Source organism: Enhydra lutris, unplaced genomic scaffold (assembly GCF_002288905.1).
Source record: "Enhydra lutris kenyoni isolate GAN:26980312 unplaced genomic scaffold, ASM228890v2 scaffoldscaffold53, whole genome shotgun sequence".
NCBI lineage: Eukaryota > Metazoa > Chordata > Mammalia > Carnivora > Mustelidae > Enhydra > Enhydra lutris.
Window position 1 is genome coordinate 5,206,305 of NW_019154137.1, and position 18,503 is coordinate 5,224,807.

At 34.8% G+C, this 18,503-nt stretch overlaps 1 pseudogene; it reads left to right on the plus strand.

Annotated features, from left to right (window-relative positions):
• The first annotated feature begins 13,471 nt into the window (after window positions 1–13,471).
• Window positions 13,472–13,965, plus strand: LOC111157283 (annotated as a pseudogene).
• The last annotated feature ends 4,538 nt before the right edge of the window (window positions 13,966–18,503 follow it).

Below are 18,503 nucleotides of genomic sequence, written 5' to 3' on the forward strand. Positions count from 1 at the left end.
GTACAAAATGAGCTTGATTCTTTCAAAATCTCTAGCTACCGACTGGTCATAAATCATCTACCACAATTCTTTCTGGGACCTTGAGCATCATTTGAAACAACAACTTAAAGGTATCTATGCTGTCTATTCATGCTGGAATTCTCATCTTTAATCAGAATGAATACTGAGGATATGTAGTGGTGAGGACACTGAGAGGGAAGCTTATCATGTTTTAGTATAGACGTTCCCTCACATAAAAGTGCATGTCCTATTTATTAACTTTCATGCATTAGATTTTTTCTCAAAATTTAATTCTGAGAACATTATCTATTATGTTAGAATTGTGAGTTGGTCTCTCATTTATAGCTTAAGAAAGTGAGTCCCAAGAATGTCACTGTATAAGTTACTAATACTCATAATTAGAAGCCAAAGTATTTACTCATTCATTAAATTCTTCCAATATAAGTTATTTTTGCAAAGAATTGGTAAATGATATCTTTACTGAGATTTACTGAAGAGAAGAAAGGCATGTAGAAGCTACTGAAATGTGGGGAATAAATTGGGAAACAGGACATTTTCATTTTCCTGAGAAGTAAACCTCACTATTTTTTTTAGTTTTTTAAAAGATTTATTTATTTATTTATTTATTTCACATATAGAGAGAAAGAGTGCACACAAGCAGGGGTAGCAGTAGTGGGAAAAGGATAAGGAGGCTGCCCACCAAACAAGAAGCCCCATACAGGGCTCCATCCTAGGACTTGAGGATCACCACCCAAGCAGAAGGCAGATGCTTAATCATCTGAGCACCCAGGCACCCAGGAATCCTATTACAATCAAAGTCATCACTGCTTTTTGGCAATGTGGAAGTCATTTATGTCCTATAGGGGACCCAACCCAACTGGGCAAGATAGCCTCAAACTGCTTATTCAATCACCAATATAGTAATAGAATCTAGACATAACACCTATCAACAATCATCTGGAGGCATGAAGTGTAGTCTATAATGCTTGTGGCACTGAAGTGATTTTGGAAACTCTAAAATCTCAGTCATTATAGATGCTTCTAGCAACAGAAGTGTATCAAACAAACCCCTCAGATTTTATGTACAAATTGCCTGGGAAAACTTTTGCTGTCCTGATTATTACTTTACTAAATATTCCACATTTGTCCTCCAAGCAAGATCTATCTCAAATTTCACCTGGTATGTGAGAGCTCCAGTGGCAAGATGCCACAAGAATCTCTTGCTTTTACTGTGTACTTATGTAGATGAGTAATACGCAATTGGGAAATCCTCAGAAACTGCCTTAATTTATTTTTCAGTTTTACCATGTAAACAGGTCTTGCTTCTTAAATCAGATTACAAGGTGGAAGTACTCCCAAATTCTGTTATGTCCAACATAGAATGTAGAAATTAGAAGGAAACTTACAGGTCTACAAAAAAAAAAAAAAACCCTCCCAATTTATATATTAAAACACATTCTTGCAACTGAGATAACACAGCTCTCAGGCTTGGTGAAAATACCTCTCTTAAGTGACTAATGTGTTAACACTGATGGGACTTAGGCCTTAGAGAAAATAAATAAAGCTGGTCGTAACTATCTATAGCAGTTGTTCTTGACCTTGGCTACATACTGGAAGCAGGTAGGAAGCTTTGAAAAGTACTAATGACTGGCTCCCTCCCCTAGAGCTTCTGGATTAATTTGTCTTATGTGCATTCTGAGTACTGGAATTTTTTAAAATGTTCTAGGTGGTTCCAGTGTGTAGCCAAAGTTGAGAAGCACCAGTCTACAGCCATATGGGCTCTAACTTGCTCCTGAGTAGTTGCTGTTTCTGTGACTAGAGTTGTTCTCCCACAACCAAAACTCTAGTTCAGAAAAACTATTACTTGCAAGTATATTTTTTTAATTAAAAAATTGTAATTTCAACATAGAGTGTGAAAGAACAAATCTCTTTTGAGGAAAATAGTGAAGATCTATAATCACCTAAAATTATGTTATAAATGGAGCTCAACGTTCTATAATATATGTTCTATGGAAAAGTTTTGTGTGGATGACCCCTACAGCACAGTTACTAATTAAGACATGATAACTACTATTCTAATTAATATGTTATTTGTATCCTAATGATACAATAAACTTTCTTTCTATTTTTTTTTCACCTGAAAGACTCTAGCCTTAATAGTTGTGGCAAAAATTATCTTGTTAGGAATGAGACTGATTTGCTTTTATAATTCAGGCTGCTTTTAGTCATCTACCAAACCTGAAGCTGAATTTAATTTTTCTCCTTATACCTTACTAAAGTGTGGCTATAGGGGAACTTCTTTTAAACTTGTTCCTTCAGACTTCTTTTTTTTTCTTTTTAGCACCTAGTTAATTTAAGATCTTCTGTCAAAAAAACAAAAACAAAAACACACACACACACACAAAAATCCCACAGTTCTCCAAAGGGTCTCCTTCAATAAGCATCATGATTTTCCAACTATTTTTTATTACAAAATAAATTATTAAAGATTTTCACTGAGTGGACATTCTATCCTTTATTCCAGTGACCTTTACCTAGAAAGACTTCATACTAAAAAAAAGTGGAAATTTAATCAGCAATGAGGTTAAAATCATTGAGTATTGAATCTAGGTTGCATTTTTATCAATATTGTTTACCTTTTAAAAATGGTAAAGTTGATAAATCATCTACTTTCTAAAGAAGCATGTTACAAGAGTAGCAGTAATGAAACTGGCATGAATGCAAACCCTAACATCCTTTTAAATTTATTTACTCCAAGCAAGTTGTAGAGTTTTTCCTAATAGGCTTTTAAACAAAAATTTGGAGAGGTTAGAATACTTAACTACAGAATATCTGTTGCCATACATGTAAAATAAGGATGATAATACTTACCTCATTGAGTTATAGAGAAGATTAAATGAAATGATTTGTGTAATGGCTTTTAATGCACTACTTGCCACATGGTTGATTCTCAATAAATATTAAAAGGAAAGGGATAAAAACTAATCCCCTTACTTTAAAGTTGAAGAAAATTATTCCAAGAGAGATAAACTAACTTGTTTGAAGTTTCAAAGTTAGAAAGGGGGCAGGCTTCGAGCTGGAGGCCAATCAGCCAATAAATATTTAGTGACTCAAAGTATCCTTTCCTACATGAAAAACTTCATCCACAAAATTTATTTCTAAATTTAAATGAACTGCTTATTGTTCACATTTGTGATAGGATTGCCATGGGTGTTCATTTACATTTTATTTTTTAAAATTACTTTCTTTAAATTTAACTAATTAACATATAGCACATTATTAGTTTCAGATGTAGAGTCCAGTAAAAATCATCAGTTTTATATAACACCCAGTGCTCATTACATGATGTGCTCTCTTTAAAGCCCATCACCCAGTTACCCCATCCCCCACCCACCTCCCTTCCAGCAACCCTCAATTTGTTTCCTATATTTAAGAGTCTCTTATGGTTTGTCTCCTCTGATTTCACCTTATTTTATTTTTCCCTCCCTTCCCTATGATCCTCTGTTTTGTTTCTTAAATTCCACATATGAGTAAAACTATATGGTAATTTTCTTTCTCTGACTGACTTATTTCACTCAGTATAATACCCTCCAGTTCTATCCATCTTGATGTAAATGATAAGATTTTATTCTTTTTGATGGCTGAGTAATATTCCATTAGATATATAACACATCTTCTTTATCCATCCGTCTGTTGATGGACATCTCGGCTCTTTCCATAGTTTGGCCATTGTGGACATTGCTGCTATAAACATTGGGGTGCATGTGCCCCTTTGGATCACTACATTTGTATCTTTGTGGTAAATACCCAGTAGTTTGCAATTGCTGGGTCATAGGGTAGCTCTATTTTTAAGGTCTTGAGGAACCTCCATACTGTTTTCCAGACTGGCTGTCAGCTTGCATTCTCACCATCAGTGTAAAAGGATTCCCCTTTCTCTGCATCCTTGTCAATATTTGTTGGTTCTTGACTTGTTAATTTTAGCCATTCTGACTGGTGTGAGGTGGTATCTCATTGTGGTTTTGATTTGTATTTTCCTGGTGCTGAGTAATGTGGAGCATCTTTTCATGTGTCTGTTGGCCATTTGTATGTCTTCTTGGGATAAATGTTTGTTCATGTCTTCTGCCCATTTCTTGCCTGGATTATTTGTTTTTTGGGTGTTGAGTTTGAGAAGTTCTTTATAGATCTTGGATACTAGCCCTTTATCAGATAAGACATTTGTAAACATCTTCTCCCATTCTGTTAGTTGTCCTTTGGTTTTGTTGACTATTTCCTTTTTTGTGCAAAAGACTTTTATCTTGATGAAGTCCCAATAGTTCATTTTTTTGCTTTTGTTTCCCTTGCCTTTGGAGACCTGTCTAACAAGAAGTTGCTATGGCTGAGGTCGAAGAGGTTGCTGCCTGTATTCTCCTTTAGGATTTTGATGGACTCCTGTCTCACACTTAGGTCTTTCATCCATTTTGAGTTTATCTTTATCTCTGTATGGTGTAAGAAAATGGTCCAGTGTCATTCTTCTGCATGTGGCTGTCCAGTTTTCCCAGCATCATTTTTTGAAGAGACTGTCTTTTTCCATTGGATATTCTTTCCTGTTTTGCCGAAGATTAGTTGGCCATAGAGTTGAGGGTCCAATTCTGGGCTCTCTGTTCTGTTCCATAGATCTATATGTCTGTTTCTGTGCCAGTACCACACTGTCTTGAAGATTACAGCTTTGTAATAGAGCTTGAAGTCTAGAACTGTGATTCCACCGGCTTAGGTTTTCTTTTTCAACATTCCTCTGGTTATTAGGTTATTTTCAGGTTCTATATAAATTTTAGGATTATTTGTTCCAGCTCTGTGAAAAATGTTGGTGGTATTTTGATAGGGATTACATTGAATGTATATATTGCTCTGGATAGCATAAACATTTTAACAATATTTGTTCTTCTAATCCATGATCATGGAATGTTTTTCCATTTCTCTGTGTCTTCCTCAATTTCTTTCCTAAGTTTTCTGTAGTTTGCAGAATACAGTTCCTTTACCTCTTTGGTTAGGTTTATTCCGAGGTATCTTAAGGTTTTTGGTGCTATTATAAATGAGATCAATTCCTTAATTTCTCTTTCTTCTGTCTCATTGTTAGTATATAGAAATGCAACTGATTTCTGTGTATTGATTTTTATCCTGCCACATTGCTGAATTACCATATGAGATCTAGCAATTTTGGGGTGGAACCTTTTGGGATTTCTACATAAAGTATCATGTCATCTGCAAAGAACAAGAATTTGACTACTTCTTTGCCAATTTGAATGCCTTTTTATTGCCTGACTGCTGAGGCTAGGACTTATAGTACCATGTTGAACAACAGCGCTGAGCATGGACATCTGTGTCATGTTCCTGACCTTAGGGGAAAAGCTCCTAGTTTCCCCCACTGAGAATGATATTTGCTGTGGACTTTTCATATATGGTTTTTATGATATTGAGGTATGTTTTCTCTATCCCCACACTATGGAGAGTTTTAATCAAGAAAGTTTGCTGTAGTTTGTCTAATACTTTGCTGCATTAATTGAGAAGATCATATGATTCTTGTCCTTTAAGTTCATTTACATTTTAATCTGTTTATCGCTAGGATAGAATTGAAAAACCAACAGAAACTTACTACAGGTTTTGTCCTATTACTACCCTGTACAAGGCTGCCTAATATTTTAACCTAAGTTTTAAAAAGATATTTCACTCATAATTCATCCTTTCAAAAATATTTATTAAAAGAATTTGAGTTTTTCACAATACATTCTTCTTCAATGAAAATAAATGACTGATTTCTTGCATTTTCCCCATGTACACATCTTATGTACATGACTATGAGTATACAAGATCACATTGTTTTATTGATTTTGTTTATTCATTCATTCATCCTTTCTTTATATTTCTTTTCTTGCTGCTTTATTATTCTAATCCTTTGTTCATTCTTTTCTTTTAAAAACCCTTTCATGATTATAAAATTAATAAAAGGGATAAGCAAAGGAAATCTTCTGTGTTCATTATTCAATACTGAAATAAAACTACAAGAAAAATCAGTAAGATATGTGGTTTCAAGTTTGACATGCAAGGAGCTTGGAAGTAGCCATTCCATCCTTACAAGCAAAAAGCTGAACCAATTAAGGGACGTCTAGTTAGCTCAGTTGGTTAAGCATCTGCCTTTGGCTCAGGTCATGATCCCAGGGTCCTGAGATCATGATGAGTCCTGCATCAGGCCCTTGCTCAGGGAGAGCCTGCTTCTCCCTCGGCCTGCCACTCCCCCTGCTTGTGTGCTCTCTTTCTCTCTGTGTCTCTCTGACAAATAAATAAATAAAATTTTTTTAAAAAGCTGAACCAATTGAAAAATCGACAACTCTTCTTAGGTCTCTAAGAGAAGTAAGGTCACAGGACAAACCAAGGCATCCAAAATTGAAGTGACAGACAAGTGAACCTAGAGAATTACAACTTACTAGTGCAAAGCTTACAAGCAGAAACACTTGTGGGAATCAATTTTGGAGTAGGAAATCCTAAACTGTAATTAAAAAATGACTGGAAGGTCACCTGGGTGGCTCAGATGGTTAAGTATCTTCTTTTAGTTTGGGTCATGATCTCCAGGTCCTGATATTGAGTGCCATGTTGGGCTCCCAGTTCAGTGGGGAGTCTACTTCTCCCTCTGCCTCTCCCCCTGCTTGTGTTCTCTCTCTCAGTCTCTCTTGAATGAATAAATAAAATACTTTTTAAAAATTGCTGGAGGCCCAATGTAGGCCAGTCAGAATAATAAAAATTCCAGGGGGATCCAGACATTGGAAGAGGAGCACACTTGTGAGTTGTACCTCCAAAAGCTTGTATGGACTCCCACAGTGAATATCAGTGAAAGATCCCCATACCATTTTCAGAGAGGTGGGGAAAAGAACCACAACACAGCATTCTGTTCTTCCAAACAGGTTCAGTCCTCAGGAGAAACTACTTAAGAAGAATTTAACTTTCTGGAATTTTAACCTAAACTAACTGACCTGGGGGAAGGATAATATCCAACTCTAGCCAGTTCTATCCTTCCATGTGGGGGAAGGGAAATACTCAACTCCGGGAGCCTGTAACCAACCTGCCTCAACTAAGGGAAAGAAAGAAAACTGAGAAGCACATGTGATGTATACAATATAAAGGAGCCAGCTCAGTAAAAGATTGAGAGCTAATCATAGAACTATAGAGTTTTTCCTTGCCCCCCAAACCTTACCACCACATTACTAAAGATTTATATATAGCAGCTCATTTTACCCAGTACATCATGTCTAAATAGGTACAAAACACAGTTTGAAAGGAGAGAACAAGCACTGGGCTTAAAATCAGATATGGCAAGGATGTTGAATTTGTCATACTGGGGGTTTGAAGCAACTATGATTAATATGCTGAGGGTTATAATGGATAAATACACAACATGCAAGAACAAATAGACAACATAAACAGAAAGAAAGGAATTATTAAAAAGAACCAAGAAAGAAATGGTGGAGACAAAAGAGATACTATAACAGAAATGAAGATTGCCTTTGATGTGCTTATTAGCAGACTGGACGTGGCTGAGGAAAGATTCTCTGTGTGTGAAGATATCTCAGAAAACTCCCCAACTGAAAATTAAGGTGGAAAAAGTCTGAAAGACATAGAAAGGAATATCTAAGGATTGTGAGACAACTAAAAAGGTATAACATACATGCAATGGGAATATCATAAGGAGGAGAGAAAGAAACAGAGGAAATATTTGAAACAATAATGACCAAGAATTTCCTGAATTCTTCTACCCAATCATAGATCCAGGAAGCTCAGAGAACATCAAGCAGGAAAAAAATTTTTTTTAACTATACCAAAGTATATCATATTCAAGCTTCAGAAAATCAAAGGTAAAAAAAGAAATCTGAAAGAAGCCTAAAGAAAAAAAAACTTTACTTATGGAGGAGCAAAGATAAGAATTCTACATGACTTCTGCTCAGAAACTATGCAAGTAAGAGATTAGAGTGAAATATTGAAAGTGTTGAGAGAGAAGAAATAATAGCAACCAAGAATTCTGTGCCCTGTGAAATTATCCTTCAAAAGGGAAAGGGAAAACAAGCCATTCTGAAACTGAAAGAAAAACTGAAAGAACTTGTTGCCAGTACACCTACCTTGCAAGACATGTTAAAAGTTCTTTGGAAGAAAAAAATAATAATAATTTAGGTCACAAACAGGTCTACATGAAGAAAGGAAGCATGTGAGAGAAGGAAATAAAAGTAAAATAAAGCTTTTTATTTCCTACTCATAATTGATTTAACAGATAGGCATTTGTTCAAAATAATAACAATAGTGTATTAAATTATGTATGCTTAAAAATTATGTATGCTTATGGCATATATTTATCTGTAAGTGAAATGAATGACAACAATGATGCAAGTTATGGAAAGTGGGAATTAGGATTAATTTGTTATTAAAAGGAACTCACATTACCTCACTCTGAACATCAAGAGTCTAAATGCACCAATTAGAAGACAGAGATTATCAGAAAAGAAAAAAAAAAAAAAAACAAGACCTGAGGCACCTGGGTGGCTCAGTCAGTTAAGTGGCTGACTTGGTTTCAAATGGGGACTCTGCTTGAAGATTCTCTCCCTCTGCTCCTCCACCCACTCAAGCTCACTCTCTCTCTCTCAAACAAATACATATTTAAAAACAAACAAACAAACGAACAAACACCCAGGGCACCTGGGTGGTTCAGTCAGTTAAGTGTCTGCCTTTAGCTCAGGTCATGATCCTGGGGTCCTGGGATTGAACTCCATGTTGGGCTCACACGCCCTCTCCTTCTGCTGCTATCCCTGCTTGTACACTCGCTCTCTCTTTCTCTCTCTCTCTCCCTCCCTATATCTCTGTGTCAAGTAAATAAATAAATAAAATCTTTTTAAAAAAACCCAAGACCCAACTATATGCTCTTTATAAGAAACTCACTTTAAATATAAAAACACATAGATTAATAGTAAATGGAAAAAGAAAGAGATACTAAAGAAAATAGGAATAGCTATATTAACTTCAGACAGATCAAACTTCAGAGCAAAGAAATTTATTAGGGATAAAGAAGGATGTTTCATAAGACAAAGGGGTCAATTCTCCAAGACATAATGATCTTTAACATGTATGCACATAATAACATGGCATCAAAACACTTGAAGCAAAAACTTACAGAACTATGAGAAATAGATACATCCACTTTTATACTTGGAAACTTCACATTCCTCTATCAGAGATGGAAAGATGCAGCAGGCAGAATTTCTGTAAGGACATAGCTGAATTGAGCACCACCAACAACCAACTGGATATAATTGGCATCTATAGACTGCTTCATTTAACAATGGCAGAATACATGTTCTTCTCAAACTCATAGGAAAATTCACCATGATAGACCACATTCTAGGCCATAAAACATACCTTAATGTATTAAAAAAGAGAAGAAATCATATATCTGCTCTCAGATCATTGCTTAAAGAGATCAATACAGAAAGATAGTTCAGAAATCTCAGCATACTTGGAGATTAAACAAAACATTTCTAAACATATGAGTCAAGGAAGAAATTTCAAGAGAATTTTTAAAAATACTTTGAACTTAATGTAAATGGAAATAAAACTTCCCCAAATTCATAAGATGCAGTGAAAGTAATGCTTAGAGGGAAAGATATAACTTCCAAATGTATGCATTCAATAGTGCATGTATTAGAAAAGAAGAGGGAAATTTATAACATTGCTTGCATATATTAGAAAAGAAGAAAACTCTAAATGCAATCATCTGAGTTTCCATTTTAGAAAACTAGAAAAAGAAGAACAAATTAAATTCAAAGAAAGCAGATGAAAAGAAATAATAAAAATGAGAGCAGAAGCCAATGAGATTGAAAACAGAAAATCAACAGAGAGAAATCAATGAAATGTAAAACTAGTTCTTTGAAAAGATAATTAAAATCAATAAGCCTCTAGCCAACCTAACTAAGAAAAAAGAGAGAACACAAATAACTAATATCAGAAATGAAAGAGGGGATATCACTACACATCCCATGGACATTGAAAGGATAATAAAGGGGTACTATGAAGTCTATGCCCACAAATTTGGTAACCTAGATGAAATAGAACAATTTCTTGAAAGATACAACCTGCCAAAACTCACACAACAAGAAATAGACTATCTTAGCAGGCCCATATCTTTTAAATAGTTTGAATCAATAATTAATAACTTTATAAAGCATAATGCATCAGGCCCCTATGTGTTCATTGGTGAATTCTATCAAACATTTAGGGAAGAAATTATACCAATCCTCTACAATATTTTGCAAGTGGGGGGATACTTATTAAATCACTCTATAAGGGCACCATTAGCCTAATAGCAAAGCCAGACAAAGACATTTCAAGAAAAGAAAACTACAGACCAGTATCTCTCATGAACATAGATACAAAAATCATCAAAAAAAAATATGAGCACTGGGTGTTATATGCAACTAATGAATCATTGAATACTACATCAAAAACTGATGATATACTATATGTTGGCTAATTGAACTTAATAAAAAATATTAGCAAATCAGATCGAACAATGTATACAAAATTATACATCATGACCAAGTGGGATTTATCTCAGGTTTGCCAGTTGGTTTAGCATTATAAAATCAATTAATGTAATCTATCACATCAACAGTCTAAGAAAAATTAAATGAGTATATCAATAGATGCAGGAAAAGCATTTGACAAAATCCAATATCCATTCATGATAAAAACTCTCAGTAAACTATGAATAGAGGGGAACTTCCTCAATTGATAAAAATATCTACAGAATCCTAAAGCTAATGTCATACTTAATGGTATGAAACTCAAATTTCTAAGATCAGGAGCAAAGAAAGAATATCCCCTCTTACCACTCATTTTCAACTTTATACAAGAAGTCCTAGCTAATACAGTAAGATAAGAAAAGGAAATGATAGGTATACAGATATGGTAGGAAGACAAAATACTATCTTTGTTCACAGACGAAATGATTGTTTAGGTAGAAAATCTGAGAGAATCAACAAAAAAAAATCCTGGAACTAATAAATGATTATAGCAAAATTGCAGGATATAAAGTCAAAAGTCAATCATTTACCTAAATAACTGCAACGAGCAAATGGAATTTGAAATAAGAAATAAATACCATTTTCATAGCATCCAAAAACATGAAATATTTAAATGTAAATCAAATAAAAATGTAGAAGATCTATATGAGAAAAACTACAAAACTCTGATGAAATAGATCAAAGAACTGAGTAAATACAGATGTTGCATGTTGATGGATAGAAAGACTCAATATTGTCAAGATGTCAGTTTTTCCCTATTTGGTCTATTGATTCAATGCAGTCCCAATGAAAATAACAGCAATTATTTTGGGTATCTCAACAAACTGATTCCAAAGTTGATATGGAGAGGCAAAAGACCAGAATAGACAGTACAATAATTGAAGGACAAGAACAATGTTGGAAGAAAGACACTACCCTACTTCAAGACTTGCTATAAAGCTATAGTAATCAACACAGTGTGGTATTGGTGAAAGAATAGACAAATAGTTTAATGGAATGAAATAGCAAACTCAGAAGTAGACCCACATACATACATATAGTCAACTGATCTTTCGCAAAGGAACAAAGACATTACAACGGAGGAAAAATGTTTTTTTTTTCAGCAAATGGTACTGAAACAAATAGACATCCATCTGTAAAAGGGAATTTAGACCCAGACCTTACTACCTTCACAAGTATTAACTCAAACTGCATCAGAGACATAAATGTAAAATGGAAAACTATAAAACTCCTAGAAGATGATGTAAGACAAACTTTAAATGTCCTTAGGTTTGGCAGTGACTTTTTAGTTATAATATCAAAGGTATGATCTTTGAAATAAATTTTTTATAAGCTGAAGTTCATTAAAGGTAAACATTTCTGCTCTGCGAAAGATATTGTCAAGAGAATGAAAAGGCAGTCTACAGACTGGGAGAAAATAATTGCAAAAGATATACCTGATAAAGGACATTTGCCCAAAATACAGAAAGAACTCTTAATATTCAACAATAAGAAAACTAGCAACCTGATTTCAAAATGAGACAAAGACCTTAACAGACACCTCACCAAAGAAAATGTACAGATAACAAGCATTTGAAAAGATGCTCTACATCATATGTCATTAGGGAAATGTAAACTAAAACAATGAGATAGTACTATATACCTATTAGGATGGTCAAATCCAGAATATTGATGACCCCAAATGCTGGCAAGGATGTGGAGCAACAGGAATTTTCATTCATTGTTGGTAGGTATCCAAAATGGTACAGCCACCATGGAAGACAGTTGGCTGTTTTTACAAAACTAATCTTACTTATCATGTGATCCAGAAATCACACTCCTTGATATTTACCGAAAGGAGTTGAAAACTTATATCCACAAAAAAACCTCACATGATGCCTATAGCAGCTTAATTCATAATTGCCATAACTTGGAAGTAACTGAGATGTCTTTCAGCTAATGAATAAATAAACTATGATACATCCCAACAATGGAATGTTATTCAACACTAAAAAAAAGAGATATCAAGCCATGAAAAGACATAGAATTTAAATGCATATTACTAAGTTAAAGAAACCAATCTGAAAAGGCTACATGTTGTATTATTGCAAATATGACATTCTGGAAAAAACAAAACTATGAAGATTAGAAAAAGATTAGTGGTTTTCAGGGGTTAGGAACGATGGAAGAATGAATAAGTATAATATAGAAGATTTTTAGGGCAGTGAAACTACTCTTTATGATACTATAAACATGTCATCATAAATTTGTTCAAACTCCTAGGATGTACAACACCAAGAGTGAACCCTAATGTAAACTATGGACTTTGGGTAAAATGATATATAAATATAGATTTATCACTTGTAACAAATGTACCATGGCATTTGGAATGTTGATAATGGTAGAGGTTATGCATGTGTGAGGGCAGGGGGTATAAGGAAAATTTCTGCATTTCCTATTTATTTTCTCCATGAACCTAGAACTTCTCTATAATGTTTATTATAAAAAAACTAATGACAAGAAAATTAGGAGAGGAGATACTAATACAAGAAAAGTGCGAGTTATAGAAGAGAAATAATACAACATGAAAAGGAAAATGAATAAAATGTATAGAGTGAAAAAAGAAATTGATCTTTCTGAGATGAGATGATTATCCACACAGGAGAGTCAAAGAATCATCTGCAAACCTTTATAATCAATAAGATAAATTATCAATACACCTGGATAATATTATCAGTAACTTTCCAAATTATCAGTAATAACCAGTTAAGTAATGTAACCAAAAATTTCCTATTCATAGTAGTAACAAAAAATATGAAGTATATGTACAATGAAGAATTATGGGAGAAATTCATAAAGAGCAGATGCTGCCTCCCTGGAGCTGCCCACGCCGCCCTGCCATGGTCAGCCCCACAGTGTTCTCTTTGACATCGCTGTGGAAGGTGAGTCCTTGGGCTGCATCTCCTTCGAGCTATTTGTAGACAAAGTTCCAAAGACAGCAGAGAACATTTGTGCTCTGAGCACTGGGAAGAAATGATTTGGTTATAAATGTTCCTGCTTTCACAGGATTATTCCAGGATTTATGTACCAGGGTGGGGACTTCACACGCCATAATGGCACTGGTGGCAAGTCCATCTATGGGGAGAAGTTTGATGAGAATTTCATCCTGAAGCACACGGGTCGGGGCATCCTCTCCATGGCCAACGCTGGACCCCACAAGAACTGTTCCCAGTTCTTCATCTGCACTGCCAAGACCAAGTAGTTGTATGGCAAGCATGTAATCTTTGGCAAGGTCATAGAGGGCATGAACATTGTGGAGGCCATGGAGTGCTTCAGGTCCAGGAACGGCAAGACTAGCAAGAAGATCACCATTGCTGACTGTGGACAGATCTAATAAATCTGACTTGTGTTTTATCTTAACTACCAGAGCATTCCTTCTGTAGTTCAGGAGAGTGCCCCTCCACAACCACCTGCTCGAACTACCCAAGAATCTCTGCTCTGGCTACAATTCTGCGGGTTCCATGGTTCCTTACCCCCAGGTCCAGCTGGATTGCAGAGTTCAGTTTATGATGATGAAATAAAACCTAACCCTCCCCCAAAAGAAATTCATAAAGAAAAAAACCCCAAAAAGATTTGAACAATTTAGATATATAATGTATACTTGATATTCACAAATTTAATAGTCACTGTTTGACTTATTTCCAAGCAGCCTTGAATATCCATTGCATATAATTGTTTGGGGCATAAAATTTATTTTTTCTATTTGATCTGTTTAGCCAAAAGCCAGTATTTTATCCCAAAATAGGTATGATACTTATTCATAATCACATGTGCATTTTATGGAATTTATAAAAGTGTTGTTTTTAATAGTTTCCTAAATATCCTGGTTCCAGTATGCTTATCTATTATTTACAAAATTAAATTCTATTTATAATTGTGAATCCTGGTTTTTTCTTTAAATTTTATTTTGAGTATGATCATAATATACTAAATACTCTGAAAATATTCACCATGTTAAGCAGCCTTCCAAAATATTTACCAAGTTAAATATCTGCAGTGTGCAGATGTACCACAAGGCCCTTGACTATTGTTCTCTGTCATCTAGCATTTTCTACTCATTCAGGGTTTCACCACTACCAAGCCACTAAAACTTCTGTTAACATCTCCAGGGACCTCCAACATTACCATATCCAATAGTCACTGCTCTGGCTCAACTTTCTCAACTCATAAGCACTATTTAACAAAGTTAACCACTCACACTTTGACTTCTACCTCCAAAATAATTCTGGAGTCCATCCACTTCCGTCAGTCTTCATGAATGCTCTAGTCTAAGGTGACATTAATTAACTTTCATCTAGACTACTGTAATAGCGTTCAAAAATTTTTTCTGTTTTGGGCACCTGGGTGGCTCAGTCAGTTAAGTGTCTGCCTTCGGCCGAGGTCATGGGCCCCGTGTCCTGGAATCGAGTCCCACATCGAGCCTCTGTCTGAGCAGGGAGCCTGCTTCTCCATTTGCCTCTGCCTCTGCCTCTCTTTTTCCCTCTTATGAATAAATTTAAAAAAATCTTTAAAAAATTTTTTCTTCTGTTTCTTGTTTTGTTTCCTTTAATTTCATCCAAAAAACAGCCAAAGTGAGCCTTGAAAATATAATCAGTTTGTTATATTCTTTTCAAGATCTTTCAGTAACTTCTCAGGACATTTAGAATAAAATTCAAATTCCTTCCTGAGCCTACAAAGTCCTATGTAAATCTTCCTCCTTCTTTGGTTGATAAGACAGAACCAGCCATCTTTCAATCACTCAGATATGGCAAATGTTTTTCTGTCTTAGAGTTTACCTTAGTCTCACTTTAAATGCCATCACCTATTTATTTAAAATAGCTTCCAGTTTCTCTCCATCAACTCATCATGTTTTTCTTCATTATAATGCTTATAGGTACTTGATATTTTTCTTTTTTATTTATTGCCTATCTTCCTCCAAAAAGATGTAAACCTTTTGAGAGAAGTGATTTTATGTGTCTCATTACTAGATTCCCAGAGTCTCAGTATCTGGCATGTTGTTGCTGGTGAACAAATAATTGTGATTGAATGTATGAATGAATAAATGAATGAATGACATTTTTGTAATTTGAATTATTTTCAACTATCAGCATTGTGCTTCCATTAATATTTTTCCATTTTAAAAAGCTAGGCAAGATTCCTAGAAAAATAACTAGTGTCAGAGGGTACATGTATCTGAAGGTTAGAAATATGCTAAAAACTTTATTTTTTGAAAGACATTGTAATAATTTTTACTTTATAAGAAATATATGAGGGTGCTCATCTCCACTAGTTTTATTACCATTTATTAATCCATGATAATTTAATAGGCAAAATAGGTGTCTCATTGCTGTTTTAATTTGAAATTATTTGATTACTAAAAAGATTGGACATATTTTAATATAGTTATGCTTTATATACTTTATGTACTTTTAATACAGTTCTATAAATTAGCTGTTCATTTCCTTTGCCAATCTAATTTTATTTAGGATACATTTCATAGTAGTTAAATCCTGAATTTATAGAATCAAGCATCTATAGCCAGACTACATGATTTTCAAATTCCATCACTACAATGTACTAGCTGTGAGACCTTAGGCAAGCTAGTTGACCTCTCTGTGCCTTAGTTTACCTATATGTAAAATGGTGATAATAACAGCAGCTACCTCAGGATTGTCATGACTATTAAATCAGTCACAACAGGTAAAACAACATCAACAAGAAACTTAGAACACCACCTGGCTTATAGTAAGTACAGAAAATATTGGCCTTGGTCCTCTTTCTCTCTCTCTCTCTCTTAACATATAATGTATTATTTGCTTCAGGGGTACAGGTCTGTGAATCATCAGTCTTACACAATTCACAGCAATCACCATAGCACATACCCTCCCCAATGTCCATAATCCAGCCACCCTATTTGTCCTCCCCCAGCCCCCAGCAACCCTCTAGCTATTAGAGTATTTTCTGGTTCTGTATAAATTTTAGGATTATTTGTTCCAGCTCTGTGAAAAATGTTGGTGGTATTTTGATAGGGATTACATTGAATGTATATATTGCTCTGGATAGCACAGACATTTTCACAATATTTGTTCTTCCAGTCCATGAGCATGGAATGTTTTTCCATTTCTTTGTGTCTTCCTCAATTTCTTTCAAGAGTACTTCATAGTTTTCTGAGTACAGATTCTTTGCCTGTTTGGTTAGATTTATTCCTAGGTATCTCATGGTTTTGTGTGCAATTGTAAATGAGATTGAATCCTTAATTTCTCTTTCTTCTGTCTTGCTGTTGGCATATAGAAATCCAACTGATTTCTGTGCATTGATTTTATATCCTGACACTTTCCTGAATTCCTGTATGAGTTCTAACAGTTTTGGAGTGGAGTCTTTTGGGTTTTCCACATAAAGTATCATATCATCTGCGAAAACTGAGAGTCTGACTTCTTTGCTGATTTGGATGCCTTTAATTTCTTTTTTTTTGTCTGATTGCCGAGGCTAGGACTTCTAGTACTATGTTGAATAGCAGTGGTGATAGTGAACATCCCTGCCGTGTTCCTGACCTTAGAGGAAAAGCTCTCAGTTTTTCCCCATTGAGAATGATATTTGCTGTGGGTTTTTCATAGACTGTTTTTATGATATTGAGGTATGTACCCTCTGTCCCTACAATGTGAGGAGTTTTGATCAAGAAATAATGCTGTACTTCATCAAATGCTTTTTCAGCATCTATTGAGAATATCATATGGTTCTTGTTCTTTCTTTTATTAATGTATTGTATCACATTGATTGATTTGCAGATGTTGAACTAACCTTGCAGCCCAGGAATAAATGCCAATTGGTCATGGTGAATAATCCTTTTAATGTACTGTTGGATCCTATTGGCTAATATTTTGGTGAGGATTTTTGCATCCATGTTCATCAGGGATATTGGTCTGTAATTCTCCTTTTCGGTGGGGTCTTTGTCTGGTTTTAATTAAAAATAGATTAAAAACTTAAGCATAAGACTTTGAAATCATAAAACCACTATAAGAAAATCACAGGGAAAAACTCCCTGATATTGTCTTGACAATGATTTTTTTGGATTCAAGACTACATGCAAAGGGAAGAAAAGCAAGAATAAACAAGTGGAACTATGTCAAACTTTAAAGTTCCTGCACAATAAAAATAAAATATCAACAAGATGAAAAGGCAACTTATGGAATGAGAGAAAACATTTGCAAGCCACATATTTGATAAGGGGTGAATATTCAAAATATATAAGGAACACTTGCAACTCAATAGCAAAGAAACAAATGACCCAATTTAAAAATGGGCAAAGGAACTGAACAGACATTTTCCCCAAGAAGACATACATGTTGCCAATGCTCAACATCACTAATCATTAGCAAAATGCAATTCAAAAACCACAATAGGATATTACCTCATACCTTTTAGGGTGTCTGTTAAAAACAAACAAAGAAAACCAGAAATAACAAACGTTGGTGAAGATGTGGAGAAAAGGGAACTCTTAGGAATGTCTGAATGCAAATCTGTGGAGAAACAGTCAACAAAACAAAGTGGCAACCCACAAAATTGGAGAAAATATCTGCAAATGACAAAGGGCTAATATCCAAGATCTATACAGAACTTCTTAAACTCAACACCCAAAAAACTAATAATCAAGTCCGAAAATGGGCTGAAGACATGAACAAACACTTCTTCAATGAAGACATACAAATGGCTAACAGACACATGAAAAAATGTTCCTCAAGAAATTAAAAATAGAGCTTCCCTATGACCCTGCAATTGCACTACAGGGTATTTACCCCAAAGATACAGATGTAATGAAAAGAAGGGCCATCTGTACCCCAATGTTTATAGCAGCAATGGCCATGGTCACCAAACTGTGGAAAGAACCAAGATGCC